This window comes from Giraffa tippelskirchi, chromosome 8, assembly GCF_054371585.1.
Source record: "Giraffa tippelskirchi isolate mGirTip1 chromosome 8, T2T-mGirTip1v1.2.pri, whole genome shotgun sequence".
Lineage (NCBI taxonomy): Eukaryota > Metazoa > Chordata > Mammalia > Artiodactyla > Giraffidae > Giraffa > Giraffa tippelskirchi.
Window position 1 is genome coordinate 3,849,558 of NC_137282.1, and position 19,887 is coordinate 3,869,444.

Here is a 19,887-nt window from a genome sequence, read left to right on the forward strand (position 1 = left end):
GTGCCTGTCTGCACAGCAAGCGAGGGGCTGCTCTTCCAGTGACTATGGTCCCACAACTGTTGTTGTGAGGAGCGTAGAAATCACGGGGAAGCAGAGGTTGGCGAGGGCGAAACAAACATCTGGGTCCCCTCTACCCAGAATGGACCACGGACAACATTTTGTTATTATCGGCTCTTTTTAAAAAATCAAACAAAATGGAGCATCTCCTTGATGACCTACTCCAAGGTCAGATCACGAATTTGTTTGGATCTTTCCAGCAGGCTTTTCTTGTTTTAAACACAACACGAGTCTCCAGGACAAGGAACGGTGCTTGCGTGTTTATAACGCACGTGTACGATGCGCATCTGTGTACATGTATCTATTGTTCTACACTGGACTCGGTGATATGTGTGCGCTCTGACCGTGCCGAGAGCACTAAGTCTTAGCTCCGTCTTAGCTCATTGCCTTTCCGCCAAGCACCATCAAGCCGCTGTCATGCCGTTAAACTCTGTGCTGCTTATGTGTGTGTGCATATGTAGGTGTGCGTGCGCAAGTTTTCTCGGTAACCCCACTCAGCTTCTCAAGATGCTGCTCTTTCTTCTGTACTCTGGCTCCATGCAGAGTGAACACTAGGTGTGTTAAAAGGCAATATGCTTGCTAAAAATTCATCTGCTCATTGTAAATTTTCTTCCCTTTTCAAGTAACATTAAGGAACTGACAAGGCAGGAAGAAGTTTGTGTTTGTAACTGTTGTGGCTTTAAATGTGGGTAGATATACAACCGCTATCTTCAACACTAATACCTAAAAGCAAACTTTGCCTTTGTATGAAAATAATATTGAACCTCAACTTATTTTTTGAGGGTATAAATCTGATTTGGATTTTAAAGAATATGCGTGAACCTGAGTCAGTGAAAACAACCTAAACATTCTCAATAATTAATAATAATATAAGCAGTTGAATATATAACACTTATTAAGAACATTTTGTGGGCTGGGTTTGCTAATTTTCTCACCTAATTTCATTTAATTTAATCCTCACCACGCTTGTATGAGGTAGGCATTATTAATAACCCCGTTGTTCACATGAGGAAAAGAGAGGCAGAGAAAGGTTCAAAATTTTGCTGAAAGGCAGACTGTAAAAAAGAGACTAGCTGGGACTCTCACTCAGGCAGTGAGATGTCAGGGGTCTTATTCTGAATTACTGAGAACAAGCTCAGGTTTAAAGATGAAAACAGCAGAGAGGAAAACTGGAAAACAGTGTCACTGAGGTGGCTTCCAAGTTTTGCTATAATACAAACAGACAGCATCTCTTTCATGGTGTGGTTCAAACCAAGAACAAACCAAATTAGAGTTGTCCAAGCAGACAAATTCAAAGCAATTTCCTAGTGATGAAGGAAATTTAAAGTAGCAAGGTCAAGCCCCAGACCTTTCCAACTTAAACAGTCCCATCTTTAATCCTTCTTCTCTGCAGAAAACAGGGGGTTGTGGATTTTTTCATGGCTCAAAGAAGGCATCCCGGTTTGTTTATACAAGATTCAAAGCAAAAATGAGAATCACTCCTTGGGACAACTTTAGCCCCCAGAATGTGTGTTCTTGACACACTTTCAATTGGGACATAAATATATTAACAGTGTGGTTATTTTGTACTTCTAAAAGATTCTGTTTTATAACTGATTCATATTTATGTTTGGAAGACGTTTATTTCTGGGCATGAAACAGTTCATTTTGTTAAGCCATCTGACCTGAGGTAAGGTTGGCACCATTTCCTGTGACTGCTCCCAATTAATGCAAATTGAAGGTTAAAGGATAAATAAAGCTCCTTTAACTTGGTTTATTAATACGTTATTTATAAATGACCCTTGGTCTATTTTTTTTAGCCTATAACTATGTACAAATGAACTCTAAAGAATGAACTAGAGAATACATAATGTGTATTTTATTGCAAAGTTTTCATTTAAAAAGGGTTACTCTTACAGCAAAAAATGAATGTCATCTACCTCTCTATCTTTCGGTCTCAGGTCTCCTGTCTGATCCCATAGAGCCTGATATTGACCAACTCCATTGCATTCATCCTCAGCCCTACCTGCCCCTTGGAGCTCCTCTTCCCAAAGAGGTTTGGTCCTGCTTCCTTTAAGTTTGGTTTTGGTCATGTCTCTTGCTTCAGCCAATGAGATGTTAGCAAGGATGCTGCATGGAGAAATTTGAAACAGTTCTTGCTACGTTTATGTGTTTTCTTTGCTCCTCTGTAACTGCCATGAGGACGCACCAGGGCTAGCCCGTCATGCCTGAGAAACACAGAATGGAGTTGACTCATGCCTCAACCAAGACCATTCTAGATCAGCCTAGAGTAGCCAAGCCCCACACGTAGGCGAGCACCCAAGATGCTCACAACCACTCAGCCGGCCACAGATGTCCAGGAACAAGGACAGCCCTGCATTTTTTTTGTTTGTTTGACTTATAGATTCAAATTCCAACAATTCACTTCTCATATGCTTTATACCTTTCCTTTGCACCTGTTAGTAAGCCTTCTCAGTTCCTTTCTTATCGGTTATCATATAATTATAAAAAGGGAGTAAATGCATAAAGTCTAGCAAAAAAAATCAATTCCTTAGGCTTGTTACCCTTCTTATCCTCCAGTTCAGGTCCTGCCCTCAGGGGGCAGCCTCTCAGTCACACCTGGGCTCCTCTGTGATGGACAGGACATTACACAAGGCATTCATTGGTACAGAGAGCTCCATCTGCAGGAATATCTGAGAGTCAGAACAGACGCTGGCTTGAAGGTTAGAAAGGGCCTGAATAGACAGAAAAGGATGTTCAGGTAGCAGCAGGCGTGGGAGCAAAGTGCACGAACCGTGGAGGGAGGGAGCAAGTGTTCTGGTTAGACTTAGAGGCTGTGTATTTGGGAGGAAGACGTAGGGGAGGAGGCCAGGCAAAAAAGCTACAAAGGCGAGGACTTGAAAGAGCTGGGACCACGGAAAAGAAAGGATAATTATGTGATGCACATGCTTGCTCAGTTACTCAGTTTGTGACCCCATGGACTGTAGCCGGCCAGGCTCCTCTGTCCATGAGATTTTCCAGGCAAGAATACTGGAGTGGGTTGCCATTTCCTTCTCCAATTATGTGATGTAACAGGTGCTAATTATCCCTACAATAGTAATCATCTTACTATATATAAATGTGTCAATGTACCATGTTACACACCCTAATTTACATAATGTTATATGCCAAATACATTTTTCTAAAAAAAAAAGAGCTTGGAGCCCAATCCAAGCAGATTTGACTTCTTTCTGTTCTGAAGGCAAAGGGGAAATGAATTGGTTCTGAGCAGAGAGCAATATGACCCAAATTGTGTGTTAGAAATACTACTCTGATAAAACCTTGTGGGGTAGATGGGAGGGAGAGAAACAGATGAGGGGTTTGTAGTTCAGCACAGACCTCGGGGAGCTCACCACCTGCTTGAACATATTGACAGGAGTCTGTGTAGACATTCAGTTTTCCTAGAAATGGGACAGAGCTTTCACATGGTTTTCAACAGAGCCCATGATCCTTGACCTTATCAAACACTGTAAATGCCAGAAGCAGGGCATGATCTAGACAGCAGGGTCAAAACTGCAACAGTAGCAGTGGGAATGGGAAGGGGCAAACAGACATAAACATTCGTAAGGCATCCTCTCAAATCATCTATTAACAGGTGACTAGGAAGAGAAATGAAACGAGAGCAAGAGACACTAAAAGGTTTGATTCTGTAAATGAAGTGGAACGTATGAAAATACTGAACACTGTGCTGCACACCTGAAACTGATACAATATTGCAAATCAACTATAATTAATTTTTTAAAAAAGGGAACAGGGAAAATAAATAAAAGGTTTAATTCTGGGCTATTTCCACCTGCTGTTCCTTTCTGCTCCTTATGAAATGGAGGAAGCAGCTCATGTTTCCAAGATACCATAAAGGGTTCCTAAGTTAAAAATTTCCAAGATAAACACAGGGCATGGTCATCACTGTTGTCCCCTTCCCACAGATATTACTAATCAAATGCAAACTTTCCTTCCTGCCGAGTCCAAGCACAATCCCCAAACCCCTCTCAACTAGCTCCCTTCCAAGGCAGCCACTGTTTTTTTCTAGAGTGACTATCTTTACTTATAGCACTCACTTTCTTTGGTTTCATAAGGATGAAGCACCAATGAATGGATGTGCTTAACATAAGGTATTAATACTAATAGGATCTGTATATACATACTTATATGCATATTTCCCACATACGGGAAACTTATACACAATTGGGTCACCTGCTAGATCTTATTCAAGTTCATGAGTTCACTTAATGTTAACTCAAAGCAATTAAATAGAGATTTGAATGAAGCTGAATTAGGGGGAAAATTTTGGTATGCATGAAAACTTACTCTATTATTAAATAATCATAGTAAAAGTCGACAATTAGCACATGTCATCATAATCAACTGCCAGTGATCCCACTGTCTGGTAAAGTCTCAGGCAAGTGGGTATGTAATGTTACCATAAGCCATCCTTCTATCAAAATATGATGAGTTGGTTGGTATTTGAAAGTCACTAGAGCAGTTTTCCAATTTGGGGTATTTTCCATATGACATTTGAGGTGTCATCATTATCAGTTGCCTTCTATATGGGACCATAATAAAGAAAGATTCAGATAAGCCAAGCTTTTTCTACTTGTACTTTTGATCAACAAGAAGGTAATTGCTATCTACATGAACATGAAGACTCCCCGGTCCCTTCAACCCCAAACCCCATAGTTTAATCAGTTCAATTCCAAAGATACATCTTTTAGAAACTTGTGTATATATAAAAATATTCCAAGAAAAAAGAAAAGGAAAAAAAATCTCTAATGTAAAAAATTCCCAGCAGTAATTATTTGTAATTGACCATAATCCACAATAAGAAGTTTGTCTTAATCTATAACACATGTCCATATAGTTAGATGTGTCCCAGGTGGCACTAGGTAAAGAACCTGCCTGCCAATGCAGGAAATATAAAAGACACAGGTTCAATCCCTGGGTCAGGAAGATCCCCTGGAGGAGGGAACGGCAGTCCACTCCAGCATTCTTGCCTGGAGTGGCCATCGACACAGGAGCCTGGGGGGCTACAGTCCATAGGACAGAAAAGAGTCAGACACGACTGAAGCGACTTAGCATGCACACCCACATGCACATCTAACGAAAACAAAAGATCTGTAAGATCATGTTCTTGGTCATGTGATGTATTTGGATATTTTCTATTTCATTAACACTATCCTATTCTTTATAATATACTATTTAATTAAAGAAAAATTACTAATAACCTACTAAATTGATTTCCTTACCCACAAATAGGGCTCAACCCACAGTTTAAAAGGCACTACTGTAGCAAAATAAAGTATGCCGACTTTATTCACCAATGTAAACATATCCACAAAAGATCAATCCTGGGCAACTTAGCAGGAAAAAAAATATCTTGGCTCTCTGTCTAGTATCCTGGATGAAACTAAGGTTTGCTGAGCCAATTTTTGTACTTGGTGGTTGACAATGACTGAAAACTGAAAGGCAGAGATCAAATCCCCGCTCTCCTTCTCAACACATCTCTTCCGCTGGGTCATTTGTACCGTGCAAGTATCAAGCTATTCAATTTTGCTGTCATTTACTGTTCTTTTTCCAACAGCAATGGAAACGCAGGATCGCCTTACTGTCTCCTCTCTTCGGTAGAATTCGATTATTCTCTCTCCTGCCCCTTTGAACAAAGATGGCATTCATCCCTCTGGACAACCACCCCCAGGGGGTCTGCAAACAAAGCCTGGCAGGAAAACCACTGCCCACGAAGGAGCGCCAGCAGAACCGGGTGCTGAGGATGTCTGTCCGGGTTACAGACCAGAGCGAACTTTGTAATGATTCTTTTGACCAAGTGTACACAGTTGGAATTGGAGCAATGTAATTAACTATAAAGACAAATAGTAAGAGGCTACAGGCCTCCAAATTCAGTGGCAGCTACCCCCAAAAAAAGTCTATTTCTTAAAAGATTAAAAATTATTTCCTCTTTCTAAAAGGAAAAAAGCGAACAAGGACTGCAGAATCATGACATAGGAGAATCCTCAGAGGCTTTCTTGCCAGTCCTCTGGTGCCAGAATAGTCTTTCTTACCTGTGACTTCTTTGACATTCACCCACTTACTGTGTGCCTTTCCCACTCATCCAACTAGTAAAATGTTAGTGAGGGCATCAAAAGCCTGAGGTTTTTCACTTTCACATTCTTTTATTCAGCACTTCTTCTTTGAATTTATCTTAAATAAATGACTATGGATATATATCCATAGTCATTTACATATATATACTGACACATTCACACACATGAAGCCTCAGTGACAAAGATGCTCATGTAATGTCATGTATAATGGCAAAGGGCTCAAAGAACATTCAATTAATTGCTAAAGTGGTCATCTTTGAGTGGCAGGTTATTGGGATTCAAATTTTATTCTGTATGCACAGTTACTTCACTCGTGCCTGACTCTTTGCGACCCTATGGACTGTATCCTGGCAGACTCCTCTGTCCATGGATTCTCCAGGCAAGAATACTGGAGTGGGTTGCCATGCCCTCCTCCAGGGGATCTTCCTGACCCAGGGATCCATACTGCATCTTTTATGTCTCCTGCGTTGACAGGCAGGTTCTTTACCATGAGCACCACCCACGAAGTCCTTTATTCTGTATGTGGTGGTGTGTGGTTTAGTCTCTAAGTCGTCTCTGACTCTCGCGACCCCATGAACTGCAACCTGCCAGGCTCCTCTGTCCATGGGATTCTCTGGGCAAGAATACTGGAGTGGGTATGGAGTGGGTATTGTTATTTCCTTCTCCAGGGGATCTTCCCGACCCAGGGATCAAACCTGGGTCTCCTGCGTTTCTGGCAGATTCTTTACCAACTGAGCTACTAGGGAAGCCCATTTATTCTGTATACTTACCCATATTTTCCAAATTTTCCAAAATAAAGACAAAGGAATTGTCAAAGGAACATGTCTGTGCTTGTTCTTATTACTGAGACACTGGTGAATCTCCAGGCACACGTATGATCAGGCTCTGAGACACTATAATATCTCATGAAACTGAATACCTATCTATGTATGTGTGTATATATATACACATATATATTTATGAACGGCAATTTCATCCTCAAACTCAACAGAAATGCATATACATGTTCACCAAAAGATCTACACAAAAATGTCCATAGCTGCACTTCTCACAGCCCAAGCTGGAAACGATTAAAATATTCATCATCCAGTAGAGAGGATATATGCCCACAATGAAGTATAAATCACAGATTATGGAATGCCTCACAAACATAATATTGAGCAAAACCAAGTCAGACGTAAGGAGTACATTCTACATGAGTCCCTTACATAAAACTCAAAAAAAGCAAAACTAATCCGTAGTTTTAGAATTCAGGAAAGTTCAGTCTTTGGGAGGAGAAACTGAGAGGAAGGGAGGGACAGTTTATTCTTCCCGTCAATGTTCAATCGTCAATGTTCAATTTCATGATGTAAAGGGTGGCTGGCTACACAGGTGCTTATACTTTGTGAAAATGTATCAATCAGTACGCTGATGACTTGTATACTTAGTTGCAACACATTAAGAGTCCCTGGAACCATTTTCCGGAGTACCTCCCATTTTTAATGTAATGGATGCATGCATTTTACTTTATGTTTTAATGGAACGTATGTACATTTTGCTTCAAAAGTAAGTTTACTTATGAGACTTTGATAAATAGCTCATGTTTCCCACTTAGCAGTCATAAAAACATTGACATACGTGGTAAAGAGCCGTGATAGGACCTAAAGTACACATAGGATAAATTTCAGACATCTCGTGGAGTGTAGAGCAATGCTGTCATTTATGTGAACTGGAAAGAGACAGCCTTAAATTACCAGAGTCTTCTCTAAAGAGGTTGTTTAGCATGCTATCCATTTTTCTTCTTTGTAAAGAATAGCAAAAAAATTTTTGTGTGTGTGCATAGCTGCAGGAAATGACCAGCAAAATTTTATAGTGTTTCCCTCTTACCACTGGCTTCTAGAAAACTCAGCCCTAAATTTGTGCACACCCGCAGGTCAGTGGTTTTCAAACTTTCTTTTTACTATGGCCACAGTAAGAAACACACTTTATATCATGACCCAAGATGTAAATACACACATACATTTGTTAACATACAATTTGGCAAATAATACCCTTACTTTGTGTAATATCCTCTGATATTTTTTATTCTATCCCATTCTATTCTAGCCCTTCATATCCTATCCCATTAAAAACTTAATGAGTTCATGGACGAAGACTGCCACTAAATTTGAAAAATATTTTCTAGAGTTCCTGGCAAATATAAACAGTTACTGAATATATAATGGTATATATTTGCATATTAACCTAATCTCCAGCTCATTATTAGCGTCTATCTCTGTTTTCTTTTGCTTCTCGCTTTTTCTTATACTTCATAACTTATGTTAACTTATTCCAGTATATGGATCTTTCTAAGATATCATCATCTTTTCCAGAACAAGCTCCCTGAACTGCTTTCAAAGTCACGTGATAATCAGTCAAGACAGAACCAGGAGAGGAAGGTCCTCCCAAGGCAGCAGGTCCTGCTCCTCTGGGAACAGGAACCACAGCTCCTGTAGGACAGACACTTCCGGCAGCACCACTGCAGCACTCTCTGCAGTGAGGGGACGCGGTGACGGGAGCACGTGACGGGGGCTCACCTCTAACTTTCCAGGGAACAATAGCATGAAGTTCTCCTGCGTTTCCGACAGCTGGGAGAGAGAGAGCCAGCTCATTCCAAGAAATACAAAGACGCTTTTGAAAGAGGAACAAAGGGTTCTACAGTTGACAATGAAGAATAGCCTGAGCATCTCTGCATCTCTGTGATAAAGGAGTTCATGCTCTTGAGTTTCCTTTATCTCTCTTTTCAGGGTGTAAAGTCCTTCTCAGGTCATCGAAGTGGTGTGTCTACAGGAGAACGAGCAAACGTGTTGGGAGGAGCCAGTCCAGGCATGTGAGAAGAAACTTTATCTTTCCAACCCAGGAACACATTTTGCCTTAAGAAAACTTAAAAAAAAAAAACCATTCTCTCAAACAAAACTTTCCCTGCACAAGGTTCTTGGATCAGTTTTGGGCAAGGTGCCATCTTGGCTTATCCTCCACACCCCAAAGAAAGAAAAATATGTTTTGGGCCGGAACACCAAAGTTCACTTTGGTAGTGCTGTTTTTCTGAGGACAATATTGTGGGCTAAAGAGGGATGTGAATATGACTGGTCTTTTCCCTTCAGCAAAAAAAGGATCATGAGGAATCTAACAGGGCTGAAACGGCTTAATTCTTTCCTAGGACATGGAGTCTAGGCTTTGTTTCTGCTTTCACTCCAAGAGAGCATGGATGTTCCCAAGGAAATAACCAAAAACGCAAACTAAGATTTACATGCACGGATGTCTACAGAAGTATTTGTCTTACTGGCATGAAGTCAGAAGCAGTCCATAAGTTCCAGGCTGGCAGGAAGACTTTTATAAAGTAATTGTGCAATCATTAAAACTAATACTTAAAATGTGAGAAATAACCACAATAAAATGTTCAACGTAAAAAGCAAGATGAAAGACTACAGATAACAAAATATGGATTCAACCATTTTAAAGCATGTATGCATTACATTTGCACAGAAAAAGACTTGGAAAAAACACTCCAAAATGTTAAGAGGAGCTACAAACACTGGCTAGTGAAATCAAGAGTGAATATTAAATGTATTTTTTATTCTTATTTCTTAGTTATCATTTATATCTTTTTACTTATTTATCTCTTATTTATTGTTATATTTTTTTTCAAATTTTCCACTATACACATGGCTTGCTTTTACAACTAGATAAAAGCTATTGTAAAAAATGTATTGATGTAATTCTTTATAATTTCTAAATTGTCTTTAAACAATTGTAATTTGTTCATTCACTGACTCATAAATATCTGGAAACTTTGTTCCTTTTCTTTTGACTCATGACAATTTCAGGAGTTAAATTTCTAACTTAACATGGAGAACAGAAAGACTGAATGCCTCAGTGAATCTTATGCAAAGAAAAAGAAGAATCTGATGCAAAGAAAAGCAAAACTCTTATGCAAAGACAAAAAAAACAGTGAAAGATGGGTTCTTACCCTCTGAACATATTTGTATGAAGGAAAACCAACTTAAAAGACCCGGTTTTTCTAATACATATCTTTTTCATATGGATTGTGTGGACCAACTTAATACTGTAGCTTATTAATAATATTAAGGTTTAGATGACCCATCTGCAAGCCCACCCAGTTGATGTAAATGTCACACACACGCATGAATCCCCTTGGCAGAGTTCCCCAGCCTTACAGCAGCTGATGTCGTCCAGCTGGCGAAGGCAAAAGTGAGCAACAGGGTAATCTCTGTGTGTCTGTGTTCAGTCACTCAGTCGTGTCCGACTCTGTGTGACCCCGTAGACTGTGGCCCACCAGGCTCCTCGGTCCATGGGATTCTCCAGGCAAGAGGACTGGAGTGGGTTGCCATTTGTTCCTCCAGGGGATCTTCCCCACCCAGACATCAAACCTGAGTCTCCAGCATCTTCTGCACTGACAGGCTGATTCTTTACCATGGTGCCACCTGGGAAGCCCAGAGTAATCTCTACACTATTTGACAAGGAAATGAAGGCAGTTCCAAAACCTGAGGCTGCCGCCCTCAAGCCTGGGTCACGGGACAGTCACCATGAGTTCAGCCAGCTCACCAGCTCAGTATGGGAGACCATGTTGCACTGGCAGATTCAGAGAGGAAAAAACACATTAATCTGTTTTATCATTTGTTTCTCTGGCTTTGTATATTTGATAAATAATTCCATATGGCCAAAAAGAAAACTTCCACAAAATCTTGTTACTAGCAAGCCACCTGACCAATTAAGAGATTTTCTCTTTCATTCCTTAATTGAGCTAAAACAAAACTGAATAAAGTAAGTGTATGAAGCAAACTGTAAGTACCGATGCTCTGGCAACAAAGCGACCCCAATCCCTCTCTACACTCTGCTAAAATTTTAAAGCCAGTTTCTCAGTAACATGGATGGGGCACCTCCTACGGGTTTGGCAGCCGATGCCCTGCTCTCGATTAAAGTTCCTAAATAAAGAGTGTTCAAGAAATTTCCAGTGCTATCAGATTGGATAGAAACTTGTTTACTTTGGAAAAACAAGAGGCATAAAGGGTTACTGGGACCTATCCATTTGGTTTTCTAGTTTATAATGGTAAGGAATACTTTTTTTTTTTATGGTTTTTCCAGTAATCATGTATGGATGTGAGAGCTGGACCAAAGAAGGCTGAGTGCCCAAGAATTGATGCTTTTGAACTATGTGTTGGAGAAGACTCTTGAGAGTCTGTTGGACAGTAAGGAGATCAAACCAGTCCATCCTAAAGGAAATCTGTTCTGAATATTCATTGGAAGGGCTGTTGTTGAAGCTGAAACTCCAATAGGTTGGCCACCTGATGTGAAGAGCTGACTCATTTGAAAAGACCCTGATGCTGGGAAAGATTGAAGGTAGGAGGAGAAGGGGATGACAGAGGATGAGATGGTTGGATGGCATCACCGACTCGATTGACATGAATTTGAGTAAACTCCAGGAGTTGGTGATGGACAGGGAAGCCTGGCGTGCTGCAGTCCATGGGGCCGCAAAGAGTTGGACGTGACGGAGCAACTGAATGACAACAAACTTTCTGACACCTTGAGGCCTTTTCCAGTCCTTAGGCAGAGACATTCGCTACTGACTTTGGAACAGACACCCTGGGGTGGCTGGTGGAGGCGGCGTGAGGGGGAAGAGAAGGGTGTCTGAACGGAAGAGGAGGGGGAACACAGTTGTGTTCTGTCTGCATTTCTGCTCTCAGAGAAAGGGTTTCTCGTGTCTGTGAGTAAGCGTGAAGAAATCCACACTTCCAGGCTGTATGGAGACCTTGGTTTGGAACTGAGATTATGATCCCCCCAGCTGTGAAGGCCCTCCTGGGCCCCCATCCCCCACGGCCCCACGCCAGGCAGCTCCCCGCTCTGGGTGCACCCGCTGCTTCTCGGTGACTCTGGACAGAGGAGACCAGAAAAGGCTCAGGATCTAAGGGGGAAGGGTTTCTTCATAGGTCCACACGGATACACATAACCATGTGAACTCAAATATAGGAGAGAAATAAAAGCTCTTCCGCAGAGTAGATGCCAACTAATACATACAGAAGGAACAATGGAGTTAGAAAACCATCGATGGATGTTAAAACTAGTGGTGGAAAATTCGAGGAGGAAAATGATATTTGTATTGTCTCAGGGTGCTTCCTCCCAAATAACATATTAATTCTGAAGAGGAAAGCAGTAACCTTGCATGGGGAGACCTCGCAGACAGCACTTCAGCTAAGTGATGAAAACCAACATTGCCACTAGGGGAGTAAACTGGCCTCATGTGTCCTGAGAAGGACACAAGGTCACTACTGTGGTCTCCCTTCCAAAAAGGCACCACCTGAATGTAACATCGAGGAAACACCAGAAATATAATTCTGCAAAAGAATTCATCTGTACCTTTCCAAAACATTAAGAAACACAAAGAAAGCCTGAGCACCTGCTTCAGAGTAAGGAGACATGACAACTAAACGCAACAGGAGATTGTGGAACAAATCTCAACTGAGAAAAACATCGCTACCAGGAAGACTACTGGACAATTGACAGAATTGGAATACGGAATGTTGATTAGATAACAGTATCATATCAACGCTGAACTTCCTGGGCTTGATAACTAGACTGCGGTTATATAAGAGGCTGCCCTTGTTCTTAGGAAATAGAAATACACGCTGAAGCAGCTAAGAATGAGGGCAGAAGAGACAGCAGGGTGGGGAGCAGGGGTCTGAGGACATGCAGCTAGGCTTTTCTCCAGCCTCGGATGCCTCCCCAGGACCATCAGAGACCAGGGCCTGCTGCGGGGGCGGGGGGCGGTCATCCAGGAAGTGAAGCCCAGAACATTCCAGTCAAGGGAGAAAGGGTGTGTCCAACGGGAACACACCAACACAGAGACACCTAATACACACACACCCCACATGTACACACACACCCCACATACACACATACCACACATTCACACACCCCCCACATCAGATACACACACCCCCCGCATACACACACCACACACACCCCCACATACACACACACACACCACTCTCACACCCACCCACATCAGACACACACACACCCCACATACACACACACACCACACACTCACACACCCCCACATCAGATACACACACCCCACACATACACACACCACACACACACCCCACATACACACATACCACACATTCACACACACCCCCACATCAGATACACACACCCCCCGCATACACACACCACACACCCCCCCCACATACACACACACCCCACATACACACATACCACACACTCACACCCCCCCACATCAGATACACACACCCCACACATACACACACCACACACCCCCCCCACATACACACACACCCCACATACACACATACCACACACTCACACCCCCCCACATCAGATACACACACCCCACACATACACACACCACACACCCCCCCCACATACACACACACCCCACATACACACATACCACACACTCACACCCTCCATCAGATACACACACCACACATACACACACCACACACACCCCACATACATACACACCACTCTCACACCCCCTCACATCAGATACACACACACCACACATACACACACCACATAAACACACACCCCACATACACATATACCACACACTCACACCCCCACACACACATCAGATACACACACACCCCACATACACACACACCACACACACACACCACTCTCACACCCCCACACACACATCACTGACATCCTGCATAAACACACACCCCCAAATACACATACACACACACCACATATATCCTGCATACACATACCCTGAATATACACACCCCACATACACACACCCTATGCACACACATACACACACCACATACACAACCCACATACACATACAGCACACACTCACACCCCCCTCACATCACATGCACACACCACACACATACCACACACACACCACACACTCACACCCCCTACACACATTGCTGACACATCCCACATACACATACACACTCCAAATATACACACATCCCACATATACCCTGCATACACATGCCCTGAATATACGCACCCCACATACACACACACCCCACATATATACACACATACACACATCACACACCCCCACATATACACACATCACACACTCATACCCCTCCATATGCATCGCTGACATACATACACAAACACACACCCCAAATACACACACACCACACATACCTTGCACACGCATACCCTGTATACACACACCACACAAACACACCTCGCATACACACACTCTATACACACACATACACATACCACACATATACATATACCACACACTCACACCTCCCCCCCAACACATTGCTGACACACCCTGCATACACAAACACACACCCCAAATACACACACACCACACATACTCTGGATACACATACCCTGCATATACACAGCCCACATACACACACCCCACATACACATACACCCCACATATACACACATATACGCACACCACACTCACACCCCCATACACATTGTTGACATCCTGCATACACACACACACCCCAATACACACACACACCATGTATACCCTGCATACACATATCCTGAATATACACACCCCACATACACACACACTATACACACACATACACACACCACACATATACACATACCACACACTCACACCTCCCCCCACACATCGCTGACACACTCTGCATACACAAACACACACCCTAAATACACACACATCATACATACCTGCATACATTCACCCTGCATACACTCACCCTGCATACACACACCCTGTATACACACACCACACACACTGCATACACACACACACACCACATACACACACCACATACACTCCCACCATCTCCCACAGCACACGGCACATACACACACAAACATAGACCCAAAAGAAGGACAGCTGGGGAGTTTGGGGGAGTTTCTATACTCCCAGCCATTTTAATGTCTACAGGACTCTGGTTGACCCTGGAAACTCCTAAACTTCAGCTCTGTGACTGGTATTGTACTGCTGCTTTCTGGGCTGAGGGGAATAGTTCTCATAATTTCCTCTCCTTGTATCTTTCGCTTGTTTGTTCTGATAGCTGGCTTGAAGGTGCAGCTCTGGTGACGGCCGTCCCAGAAACGTGTGACCACAGGGGCTTCCTGAGCTGCCTCCCCGCCAGGCTCCCTGTCTGCCCGCGCTACCCTCTCTCCCCTCCTGCAGGGGAGGACACCCTGCCCCCTTGGGCAGACTGTGTCGGGGTCTGTTTAGACTAGGTTGTACGGGAATCCTTCTCTAAAGCATGCTCTGCGGAAATACAGACACCTCCAGGAGAAGCAATCCGAGAAGAGGGCAGAGATGAAAACCAGGACCTGAAACTTCCTCCATTTTGAATTCCAGACACATCACCTTAAGCTTTAATTTAGTCAATAATTTAAGTACCAGCGAATCTAGGCTCCGGAGGGATCTTGTTAAAGTCTAGATTCTGACCCAGTAAGTCTAAGTGGAGCCTGAGATTCTGCATTTCTAACCAGGACGTGCCAACTCTGCCCACCTGCTTCTCAAAGACCAGGATCCTCGTTGCCCATGATGTTAGCACCCGACACCAGGGCAGTTGCGGTGTGCTTAGGTCTGTTTTTTAAGACGAGAAAACTGAAAAGCTCAGTGTGACCAAATCACTTTGCCAAGGTGACAAGGCAAGCAGATAAAAGGTAAAATTTAAACTCCAGCCTCTCCTGCCAGATCACTCTGCTCCAGTGTCCTGTCCCCTATCTTTGCCCAGGTCCCCAAGAGAACAGCCACCTGCGTGGGGGCCAGGAGGGGGACTGCTGAGCTGGGAGCAGTCTCAGCCATGTGGTCAGCAAGTGAGTCCCTGAGCTTTTTGACAGTTAAAATAGTTCCTTCAGTGTTTGAAAGAGGCTATCAGCGAGTTGTTGTTGTTCAGTCCTCAGTCACGTCCGACTCTTTGCACCCCCATGGACCGCAGCATGCCAGACTTCCCTGTCCTTCACTATCTCCCTGAGTTTGCTCAAACTCACATGCATTGAGTTGGTGATGCCATCCAACTATCTCATCCTCTGTCGTCCCCTTCTCCTCCTGCCTTCAATCTTTCCCAGCATCAGGGTCTTTTCCAATGAGTTGGCTCTTCCCATCAGGTGGTCAAAGTATTGGAGCTTCAGCTTCAGCATCAGTCCTTCTCATGAATACTCAGGGTTGATTTCATTTAGGATTGCCTGGTTGGATCACCTTGCTGTCCAGGGGACTCTCAAGAGTCTTCTCCAGCAACACAATTTGAAAGCATCAATTCTTTGGTACTCAGCCTTCTTTATGGTCCAACTCTCACATGCAAACCCATAACTTTGACTAGATGGACCTTTGTTGCAAAGTGACATCTCTGCTTTTTAATACTCTGTCTAGATTTGTCAAAGCTTTACTTCCAAGAAACAAGCATCTTTTAATTTCATGGCTGTGGTCACCATCCACAGTGAGTTTGGAGGCCAAGAAAATAAAAACTGTCACTGTTTCCACTTTTTTCCCCATCTGTTTGCAATGAAGTGATGGGACCAGATGCCATGATCTTAGATTTTTGAATGTTGTGTTTTAAGCCAGCTTTTTCACTCTCCTCTTTCACCCTTATAAAAAGGCTCTTTATTTCCTGTTCACTTTCTGCATTAGAGCGGTATCATCTACATATTTGAGGTTGTTGATATGTCTCCTGGAAATCTTGATTCCAGCTTGTGAGTCATCCAGCCCAGCATTTCACATGATGTACTCTGCATATAATTTAAATAAGCAGCGTGACAAAAAAGCCTTGACATACTCCTTCTCAATTTTGAGCCAGTCTGTTGTTTCATGTCTGGTTCTAACTGTTGCTTCTTGACCTGCATATAGGTTTCTCAGGAGATGGGTAAAGTGGTCTGGTATTCCCATCTCTTTAAGAATTTTCCACAGTTTGTTGTGATCCATACAGTCAAAGGTTTTCACTCAGTCAATGAAGCAGATGTTTTTCTGGAATTCCTTGCTTTTTCTTGATCCACTGCAATTTGATCTCTGGTTCCTCTGCCTTTTCTAAATCTAGTTTGTATATCTGGAAGTTCTCACTTCACATGTTGCTGAAGCCTAACTTGAAAGAATTTGAGCATTACCTTACCTAGCATGTGAAATGAGCTCAATTGGATGGTAGTTTGAACAGAACAAGTTATAAATACATAATTTTCAGAGAATATAGTTTAAAGCTAAACTTATTGAGAATGATCAATTTTCTGATTGTGTTATAGTATTACTGATTCTTTTTTTTTTTAAGCGCTAGTTTCTTTGTTTGATAATTAGTGTTGTATATATTCTACCTTGTGTGAGCACATTTAAATTCAATAAAATTTTGGAGAACTAGAGATTTGTAGTGTCACAGACTATACCTCCAAATATCCCTCTCCATCTCTCCATATCCTAAAAAAATCCCTATTGATTACATTGCATATATTCTTGATCTTTTCTGGGTCATGCATCCCTTGGGTCCCTTGGGGAATCTAATCTGGGCAATTCTGTGGTTGCTGTTGCTTTGCTTTGCTTCCAGAAGGTGCTCTTCCGTACTTGCACAGTTCTACAGACAGTCCTAGGAGGTTTATGGACCTCTTGAAATCCTCTATGGGCTCCTATGATGAGAACAGACAGTGTCCAGTCTGTAGGAGGTCGCCTAAGATCCCATAAAACTTGTCCTCCAGAAATGGTAACCACAGGTCCACTCACACTTTCTAGAGGGATGCATAAAGGAACAGTCCTTCCTTGCTTCCTTTTCAAACACCCTGAACTCCTACTACTGCTGAGGTAAGCACATTCTTAAAAGTTTTTGCAACTCAGCCAACACCTTGGAGTTTCCCTGGTCACTCAGTGGTAAAAACAAAGCAAGCAAACAAACAAAAGCCACCTGTCACTGCAGGAGACGCGGGTTTGATCCCTAGATCGGGAAGATCCCCCAAAGGAGGGCATGGCAGCCCACTCCAGTATTCTGCCTGGAGAATCCCATGGACAGAAGAGCCTGGCGGGCTATAGTCCCTGGGGGTCACAAGAGTTGGACACAACTAAGCAACTAAACAACAACAACACCTTGAATCCTTGAGCAATAAATAGCTCTGACCCTAGCACTTTAACAGTCCATTGAGTCGCAGAGTCGGACATGACTGAAGTGACTTAGCACTCATGCTAACACTTTATCAACCCAATGTGAATTCACGGTCAAAGTCGTTAGAAGGGCTGTGCCAGCTATGACGATGTCAACTGACGATGCAAACAGAAGAAAACAGAATACTTGAGGTATTCTTCAAGAATACCGAGAGTACCTGAAGCCTTCCTGATTCTGAGCTCACCTCAGACTAACACAGCAAAGGCGGGCTCTGGTTACCATGATCCTAAAACATTTCTTGTTGGGAGCGGAGGAGGGGAATTTAACGACATGGAATAAATTACCCTTTAGCAATATTCGGCGGTTTATGTTTTTAAATACTTCAGCATTAGGACTTCCCTAATGATGCAGTGGTAAAGAATTCACCTTGCAATGAAGGGGACAGAGGTTCAAACCCTGGTCCTGGAGGAGTCCCACGTGCCATGGGACAACTAAGCCCCTGCACCACAAGTACTGGAGCCCAAGCCCCTGGAGCCCGTGCTCTGCAATGAGAGAAGCCACCGCAGCGAGAAGCCAGACCCCACAACTAGAGAGTGGTTTCTGCTCGCCTCAACTAGACAAAGCCCGCGTGCCGGAACGAAGCCACCACCGTCAAAACATAAATAAATAAATAAATAAACTAAATCTTAAAAAAATGTCATCCCTAGCTACCATTCTCAGTGACCCATTCTCAATAACGTAACCGAAACATAACGTTCTTTCTTGGTTTGGGGAACCTGAACTGAAGATTAAAATAAAGAAAATGGGCTGGTAGCTCGAGTCAACATTGTGGTCTCTTTTTCTCCTGCTTTTTGGTTCTCTTTTTATCTTAGTACAAAATAATATACAAGAGAATACCAATATTTCAGGTTCGAAATCTCCGAGCTTCAAGGAATGTTCAGCGATCATTTCGCTCAAATTCCTCCCCTGGGGAAAGGGAGGAACAGCAAGGGGAAGCGACTTTCTCAGTGTTCACACTGTGTCGGTGCTGGGAGCCCTGTCTCTTTTATTGTGAGAATATTAATAGATATACAATCTATGTGGAGCTAAAATAAATACCATGGGAAGGGAGTCTCTAGAGCTGCCTCCCTCGGAAGGGCCTGGAGCATCCTCCCAGAAGTGTCCTTTGTACACAGGCATAGATAGCTGTGCATCCTTTTTTCCTTTCATAGAAGAAGGACCCTGATAAACCCTCCCCAGCTCACTTTGTTTGGCTCCTTGTTTGACTTCTTTCCTACTGACATATTCAAATGTCCACCCTTCTTCTAAGCGGGCTACGTTGCATTCTCTTGGACTTCTTTCGTTTATCCTTTATTAAAGCTCTTTGCTAATGAGGTTCTTTACGATGTTTGCTGTTCTTTTGCACTACAAGCCATGCTGTGCCAATCAAATATACTTCAACTGTATGCATCATTTAATACACCTCTCTCTCTCTTGTTTCCACCACTTGTTCTTCTGGAAACTTCTTACACTAGCAACTGCTCTGCATCATTCATATCTGTCACTTTGCTTTAGTTGCCTTCACAGGATTTATCACCACCTGAAACAGAACGTGTTTGCTTGGTCACTTTTTGTCGCTTGTACCTGCTATTAGAATAGTA

At 42.9% G+C, this 19,887-nt stretch overlaps 1 protein-coding gene and 1 long non-coding RNA gene across 20 annotated transcripts in view; one reads left to right on the forward strand and one right to left on the reverse strand.

The window, feature by feature from the left end:
• THRB (thyroid hormone receptor beta) overlaps positions 1-19,887 on the reverse strand; it is a 419,564-nt gene that overhangs the window by 233,312 nt on the left and 166,365 nt on the right. The window contains exon 1 of one of the 19 annotated variants that reach the window (XM_081521016.1): positions 2,063-2,264. The exons of the other annotated variants lie outside the window; for them this stretch is intronic. The gene's annotated coding sequence lies outside the window, so the exon portion shown is untranslated. Of the gene's footprint in view, positions 1-2,062; positions 2,265-19,887 lie in introns of those variants that run through there. 19 annotated transcript variants of the gene reach the window in all.
• LOC145517832 (uncharacterized) lies at positions 13,009-18,947 on the forward strand. Its single transcript, XR_014062366.1, has 3 exons — positions 13,009-15,145; positions 15,911-15,992; positions 18,634-18,947. It is a non-coding gene; the product is annotated as an uncharacterized LOC145517832 (long non-coding RNA).